Below are 7,504 nucleotides of genomic sequence, written 5' to 3' on the forward strand. Positions count from 1 at the left end.
GGTGAGATGTATGGAGTGAGTAACATGGAAACTTACATTAATGTGTGCAAAATATATAGCCAATGGAAATTTTCTCTGTCTCAGGAAGTTAAAATGGGGCTTTGTATCAATCTAGAGGAGTGGGATGGAGAGGAAGATTGGAGTGAGGCTCAAAAGGGAGGGGATATATGTATACCTATGGCTGATTCATGTTGAGGTTGGATAGAAAACAACAAAATTCTGTAAAGAAATTATCCTTCAATTAAAAAAATTATCTTTCCACATGAGTGGTGTGATCTCTCTTTTTCTGACTTCACTTAATATGAAAATCTCAAGGATGTCCCGCCTCCACTTTTGCGCAACATGATTTCAGAAATACTAGCTGTAGCAATCAGAGATGAGAAAAATAGAAAGGAATCCAAGTTGGAAAAGAAGTGAAACTGGCACTGGTTGCAGATGACATGATACTAGATATAGAAAAGCCGAAAGATGCTCCCAGAAAACAACTGGAGCTCATCAATGAATTGGTAAATTTGCAGGATACAAAATTAATACCCAGTGATTTTCTTAATGGCATCTGGGAATGCATCTGTTGCCTGTTGATTTTGCGAAAGCTACTTCTCCTATTCTTTTGATAATTTACGTCAAACTTCTTTCTAGTGTTGTCAGGCCATCCCTTGTTGCCATTAAATTCTCCAGCTCTAGATCCTTCACCCCCGTTTTGCTTTAGGTTGTCATAATGACTTTGATTTTTCTTCAATCATATTAGAGTCTATAGAAATGCCTTGCTTATAGCAATCCTGTACCCACATACAAGCTATATTTTCAATATCAGGTAAAAAGATATTTCCCAAAAAGCAAAGGTTTTCACACCTGCTGGTGTAGCTGAAGTGATGGCTTCTTAAATTTCATGTTCTTTTTCTTACAGTGGTCCTTATGCTGAATTCATTCATCTTGAAATGGTGGCAACTACAACTGCAGACCCAAACTGTGGTACATAACAAGCAATTCAACTTTTTTGCATAATGTCGTGACTTCCCTCCACTTCTTGAGAGCACTTCCAGCACCACTAGGGGCACTTCATATGAGTCCTATCATGTTATTCAAGGTTTACAATATCATGGTAAACACAATGAGAACTACGTGAGAACCACTGGTGGTCAGATTTTTGAGATCGTAACTTACTACCGAAACTGCTCATCAGGGATGAATAGTGCTATTCATGGTCCATAAGTTGTGTGTGTGTGTGTGTGCATAACTTTTGATAAATTTAAGCTTTTCATATTTGTGTATATTTTATGGTAGTGAGTGATAAATTAGACTAGTCTACATAAATTTTATGCATTCATGATACCTTTTTCTTAATCTTTTTTTATTGCTAGGCTATGTGATTCACCTGTTTTTTTCAAGTCATCTCAAATCTCTGAATAGTTTTCAATGTATTTATTGAAAAAAAATTCATCTATATGTGGACCTGCACAGTTCAAATTTGTGTTGTTCAAGGGTCGACTGCATACAAGGAGGTGGCAGTGCTGAGTCCTACGATAGTTACATTTGTGATTTTCTGAGGAACCTCCACACTGTTTTCCATAGTGGCTGTGCCAATTTATATTTCCAGCAACTGTGTACAAAGGTTCCCTGTTCTCAACAGCCTTGCCAAAACGTGTTATCACTTGGCTTTTTGATAATAGCTGTGCCAACAGGCATGAGGTGATGTCTTACTGTGGTGTGGATTGTCATCTCCCTGATGGTTAATGATGCTGAGCTCCTTTTCATATAGCTGCTGGCCATTTGTATGTCTTCTTTGGAAAATGTTTAGGTTCTTTGCTTCTTTTTTAGCGATTTTCAATTAATTAGTCTGTCATTGAGTTGTCTGAGTTCCTTTTATAAGATATTAATTTATGAGATATATGGCTTGCAAACTTTTTCTCCTATTCCACCTTTTCATTTAGTTGATTGTTTCCATTGCTATACAGAATCTTGTTAATTTCATGTAGTGCCATTTAGCTTTGTTTTTCTTGCCTGTGTTTCTGATGTCAAATTGAAAAACAAAACAAAACAAACAAATAAACAAACAAAAAAACAAAATAAAATTCCCGGAACACTGCCAAGACAAATGGCAAGGAGTTCTCCCCTATGTTTTATTCTAAGTGTTTTAAGGTTTCTGGTCTCATTTTTAAGTCTTTAATCCATTTTGCATTTTTCGAGTGATGTAAGATACAACTCAAGTTTAATCCTTTTCATGCAAATATTCAGTTTTCTCGACACTATTGGGTGACTGAGGATACTCTATTTTTCACTGTGTATTCTTAGTGCCTTTCTCAAAGATGACTTGACTTTCTGTGCATGGTTGTATTCCTAGGCTCTATTCTGTTCTATTGGTCTGTGTGTCTATGTATACGCTGGTATCACACTGTCTTGAACAAAGGCAAGAAGTGCCAGGCTTCCACCTTTGCTCGTCTTTCTCAACATTATTTTGTCTATTCAAGGTCTTTTGTGGTTTCAAAAGAATTTTACCATTTCTATTTCTCTGGAAAATTCCAGTGGAATTATGACACACAGTACATTAAGTCTGTAGATCACTTTGGGCAGGATGGATACTTTCACAGTATGGCTTCTTCCAATTCATATACTTGGGGCATCTTTTTATTTGTGTCTTTTCCAACTTCTTCCATCAGTGTCTTGTTGCTTTCAGTGTATAGATATTTCACTTCCTGGATTAAACTTATTTCAAAGTATTTTATTCTTTTTGACATATTTGAAGTAGAACTGTTTTCTTATTTTCTTTTTCAGATAGTTTGTTGCTGGTATTTAGAAACACAACTCATTTTTCTGTGTTATTTTGTGTCCTGCACCTTTCTTGAATGCATTTCTTAGTACTAACAGGACTGAAACTCAAAACACTCACCCCACTGTCACTTCCCCCTACCAAGAAATGTCACAATCTCTCTTGGTACCCAGCTGTACCAGCCAGAGACAGGGGGTGATGCCAAAGAGTCAAATTGCTGTGCTTACACATTTCAAGCGCAGCTGATGTAAATTTCATGCTTACCTATGGTACTGCAATTTCTTAATTGGGTTCTAGACCTTCTATAAAGGTATTTTGTTACTTATACAATTTTAAAATCTGGGTTGCTGTGGGGAAACAGGGGCTGGGAATTCCTGTTCCACTGTATTGCAGATGCCACACACTCAAGACCCTTTTCGTTATTTCCTGATATCAACAATTTCACTTAGTCTTCATTCACAATGGTAAGAAACTCCCAATATTCTTGACATGTTATCTTGCTCTGAATCACAAAGAGAGATTCAAAGGTTTTCAATTCGTTATAGAAAATACGAAAACCTTTATACTTATACAGAAATGCAGTAATAAGTGGGATATGCTTTGTTCATAAACACAGATATGGAAGTCAAACAGACATTCAAAACAAGGAAGAATATTTCAATACTATGGAAAAGAAAGCCCTAAGCAAAAAAAGATACATCTCCCAGTTACTGAGGTCAAGCAAGTATGAAAAAAGACATAAAATGTGTTCCCTTAAGCTCCATCTTGGCACTCAATTACTTCAAATACTTCCTTCTCTTTTCAACCTCAAGATGAAGGATCGGTCCTGGATGTCACTATGTGGGAGGAGCAAGAGGACTGAGATCTGGAACGTGCCCGGCTCATGGCAGTAGCACTCTCTCTAAGCTCTCGAGGCCTCTCTCTACCTCATCCTATGATGGAATTCAGGACCTCCAAGGGCTGACAGCAGGAAGTGGATGCTACAGAACCCCAGTGGTTCTGGGTCGCTATTTCTTTCACTTCTTTGTCAGGGGTTTCACATATATATTGGACAATTCCTACTCTGACCCGAGATAGTCCTCCTTAGACCAAAGGATTCAAGTCCCTGACAACTTTACTGTGACAACAGGGAAAAGAGATGTTCACCTTGAGATCTCTCCCTGGAACCTTCTTACGCCTAATATTCTTGGGGGTGCTTTCCTCAGTCCAGACGTATGGGTGTCCTCCTATAGCCCTTGCCCCTTTGATTAAAGGCTTCTTGGGAAATGCCACATCCCTGAAAAGCCCTGATCACTTTCCCTGCTCCAAACTTGCAGAGAATGAATCGCTGTCCTAGGAGCGATAAGAGATGGGAAATCCATGGCATAAGTAAGGGGGCCCAGGTAGAGACCTGCGAGAGAAACAAAACGTGGTAACCTGTCCCTTCTCTCCTTCAGGCAGATTTCTCAGGCAACCTCTAATAAATAAACTTTATATTTTAGATCAGAGATTTTTTATACAAAGAAATGGCTATGTGATGATTGTTTTGTGAGTCCTTGATCTTTTAAGCTTATCTGAAACCTCATATGTATGCATAGATGATCTTAATACCAGCAAATATTATCTCTTTCTTTCCTCTCTTCATATGTCACATTTGTTATGGCATTATTATTATTATTGCTCTGGCCATGTATTACAATGTAACTGTTTGAACCTAGAGTCTTGCTTCGTTTTGCTTCCAATACATTTCACAATAATGAGAAGAAGGTAATTAAGGGTACAAGGTCAGCTCAGGCTTGCAGGAGTGAGAGGGTGAGCTTTAGAGTAACTCAGATCAGGGGGCTATGCCCATCCCTGTCACTTAAGGAGCTATGGGAAGTTTGTCACACCATTAAACTCTCTGAGAGAGCCTTGGGCTCTTTAACTCTGAAGGGAGTTTGGCAAGCCCTGCCTGGAAGGACTGGTGGCATGTGGTGGTAACTGTAAAGCATCTGCCACAGTGCCTGGCAGGCACCATATCCCTCCTTTCTCATGACTGGTGGCTGTACTTTCCAACGAAGATCTGGCCTCCCTTAGGCCTGACATAGGGCTTCCCCGGTGGCTCACCAGTAAAGTGTCCGCCTGTGATACAGCAGCTGCAAGAGATGCAGACTCAGTCTCTGGGTCAGGAAGATCCCCTGGAGGAGGAAATGGCAACCCACCCCAGAATTCTTCCTTGGAATATTCCATGGACTAAGGAGCCTGGTGGGCTACAGTCCATGGAGTCACAAGAGAGTCCGACATGGCTTAGCAATTCAACAAGGAGAAGGAGGCCTGGTATAAAGAAGTGAGGGAGAGCCTTGCCTGACAGTCTTCCCCTGAGCTTTCTAGAACTGACATCAAAGGGCAGGGCATGACTCTCTTTAGTCCCCTCTATTCAGGGATGAGTACACCCCTCAACCTTCACTTGGACTTCACAGTTTGACTTCTGGTGAGGCCTGGGGAATCCCCTCCTTCTTGACCTGAGGCCTACCTCCTCATAGTAAGACCCATATGTCCCTGTGAGCCTGGAGGAGGAGACAGGGTGGCCTTATCTAGCCACCCCTGCCCATAGTCTCACAAGAATGAAAGCTGTGGCAAGCTCCTTGAGGATGATAGACGGTTCCTCTCAGGGTTCCCAATTCAGGGTCCAAAATTTGACTCTTAGCTAAGCCCAAAACTCCCCCCTCTGTTGACATGGGACCACCATCATCAGAACAAAACCCCAACTTTCCTGCTATTACACAGTCAGAACTGAAGGGGCCCTTGGCCTGACAACTCCACCTGTGGCCTTCTAGTCTGACAGTAGGGAAGATTCTGTGTGGCTATCCTGTATGTGTGTTTAACCAGTTTTACCATCCTCACCCTGACTTGGAAATAACCTGGAAATATTCATCAACTGGAAATATTCCCTGGTTTGCCTTAAGGCTTCTCCCCTCAGGCCCCCAATTCCCCGAGACCCCCAAGGGAGAAGTGGAATTGGCCTCATCGGTCCACCACAGCCTGTGGTCTTCCGAGGCTAACAGCAGTGGAAGGAATATGTTTTGCCCCTATTGTTTTGACACAGATAGTATTTTCAGTCATCAGGGTCCCTACCTTGGCTTTTGGTGCAATCTGGAAATCGTCCTTCTGCTGAGCTTTGGCTGCTCCCGTTGACCAGGATGAGGTTCCTTTCCTCCACGAGACGCTCTGGGGGGATGTGAGTAGGACTCACCACGTCACCAGGCCTAAGTGGCAGAGTCTTAGGCCTGACAGGGACAGTGCCCTCTGTGGCCACCTTCCTTCTGGGAGGCATCCTTCATTGTCAGCCCATGCCATCAGTTGACTCCTGTTAGGAACTCAGTACCTGACCTCAACTGAATGGCGCCTCCTGCACTAGTCCAAGGACTGTAAGGCCCGAAGCCATTTGCCTTCAGAAAATGAGGGATAAATCTAGTCTGAAAGTCCTGCCTGTTCTCCCCAAGGGCCCATTACATTTGCAGGAATTTCTACGAATTTCTCTGTAGCGGGGTAGTTGCCTGCTGCACTCCTCAGACAAGTTTGTGCCACTCTCATACCTCGCATTTCCACTCTGATGAACAGCCAGTCTATAAACCAAGGTCCTCACCTCCTTGACACCAACTAGGGAGAAGTCACGGGGCCCTTGAGCTGGCCAGCACTTCCCTCTGCTTCCCAGGGCTCACTGGAGAAGATGGGCTAAGTGTAGCCCTGTTGGCTGTGAGTTGAGGGGCTTCCAGCTCCATACCCTGGGTCTTCACTTTGACTCTGCACCCTTCCTGGGGCTGCTCTATCCTCTGCTGATTCCCAAAGTCCCTACTTTTCAGGGACCTGAGTTGAAAGTGTTAACCACAGCAGCCCACATCGTTCTGGACTTCATGGGCTTGTCAACAAGGACAAGTGTATCTTTACAGGTTCCTACTATGTCGCTGCATCTTTCCATCACCCTCATTCAGGTTTCTCACTGTCAATTCTGAGAGACTGATCCTCTCTCCTCTACCAACCTCAGAACTCTGCACCGAGACCAAGTTTCTTAGCTCTCTGAGAGGCCTGAAGAATAAGCGAGGCTATGCTTAGCCTAACAGGTCTGAGATCCCCTGTGACTGAGAGCAGTTGGGAGGGCTGTTCCAGTGATCAACCCCCATATTCTGGGGTGTTCCTCTCCTCAATCCTCCTACATGGGGTCCTCATCTTGCTTTCTGGGTCTTGGATTAAAGGCTTCTGTGGAAATTCCACATCTCTGCAAACTCTGGAGCCGTGCTTGCTCTGCAGTGCTACAGAGAGTGAATGGGTCCTTTTCCCAGGAATGATAGGAGATGGAGAAGCTACAGCCAAAGGCAGGAGTCCCAGGACAGGTGGTCATCCGTCAGGGAAAAATGGTACATCAATCTATCTCATCAGCCAGGGGAAGGTTCTCACGTCATTTCTGTTCTGATAGATTTACTTTCTACAGACAAGAGACTGTAGGCATGATATGGCGAGCCCCTGGTCTTCAGAGGTTATCTCACATGGCCAATGCACATGCTAATACTGTCACCGAATATTGTCTCTTTCATTTATCTATGAGTAATGAATAAGGGATAGATATTTCTGGTTAATTGTATTTGGTATTCTTACTGCTCTGGCTACACATTCTGATCCACTAGCTTGAGCACAAGGGCATTCTTTTTTATCACTTAGGACAAATTTTGAAGTATTGAGAGAAACACTGAAATAAAACATACAGGGTGGGGAGTTTCCTGG

Source organism: Cervus elaphus, chromosome X (genome assembly GCF_910594005.1).
Source record: "Cervus elaphus chromosome X, mCerEla1.1, whole genome shotgun sequence".
In the NCBI taxonomy this organism is placed as follows: domain Eukaryota; kingdom Metazoa; phylum Chordata; class Mammalia; order Artiodactyla; family Cervidae; genus Cervus; species Cervus elaphus.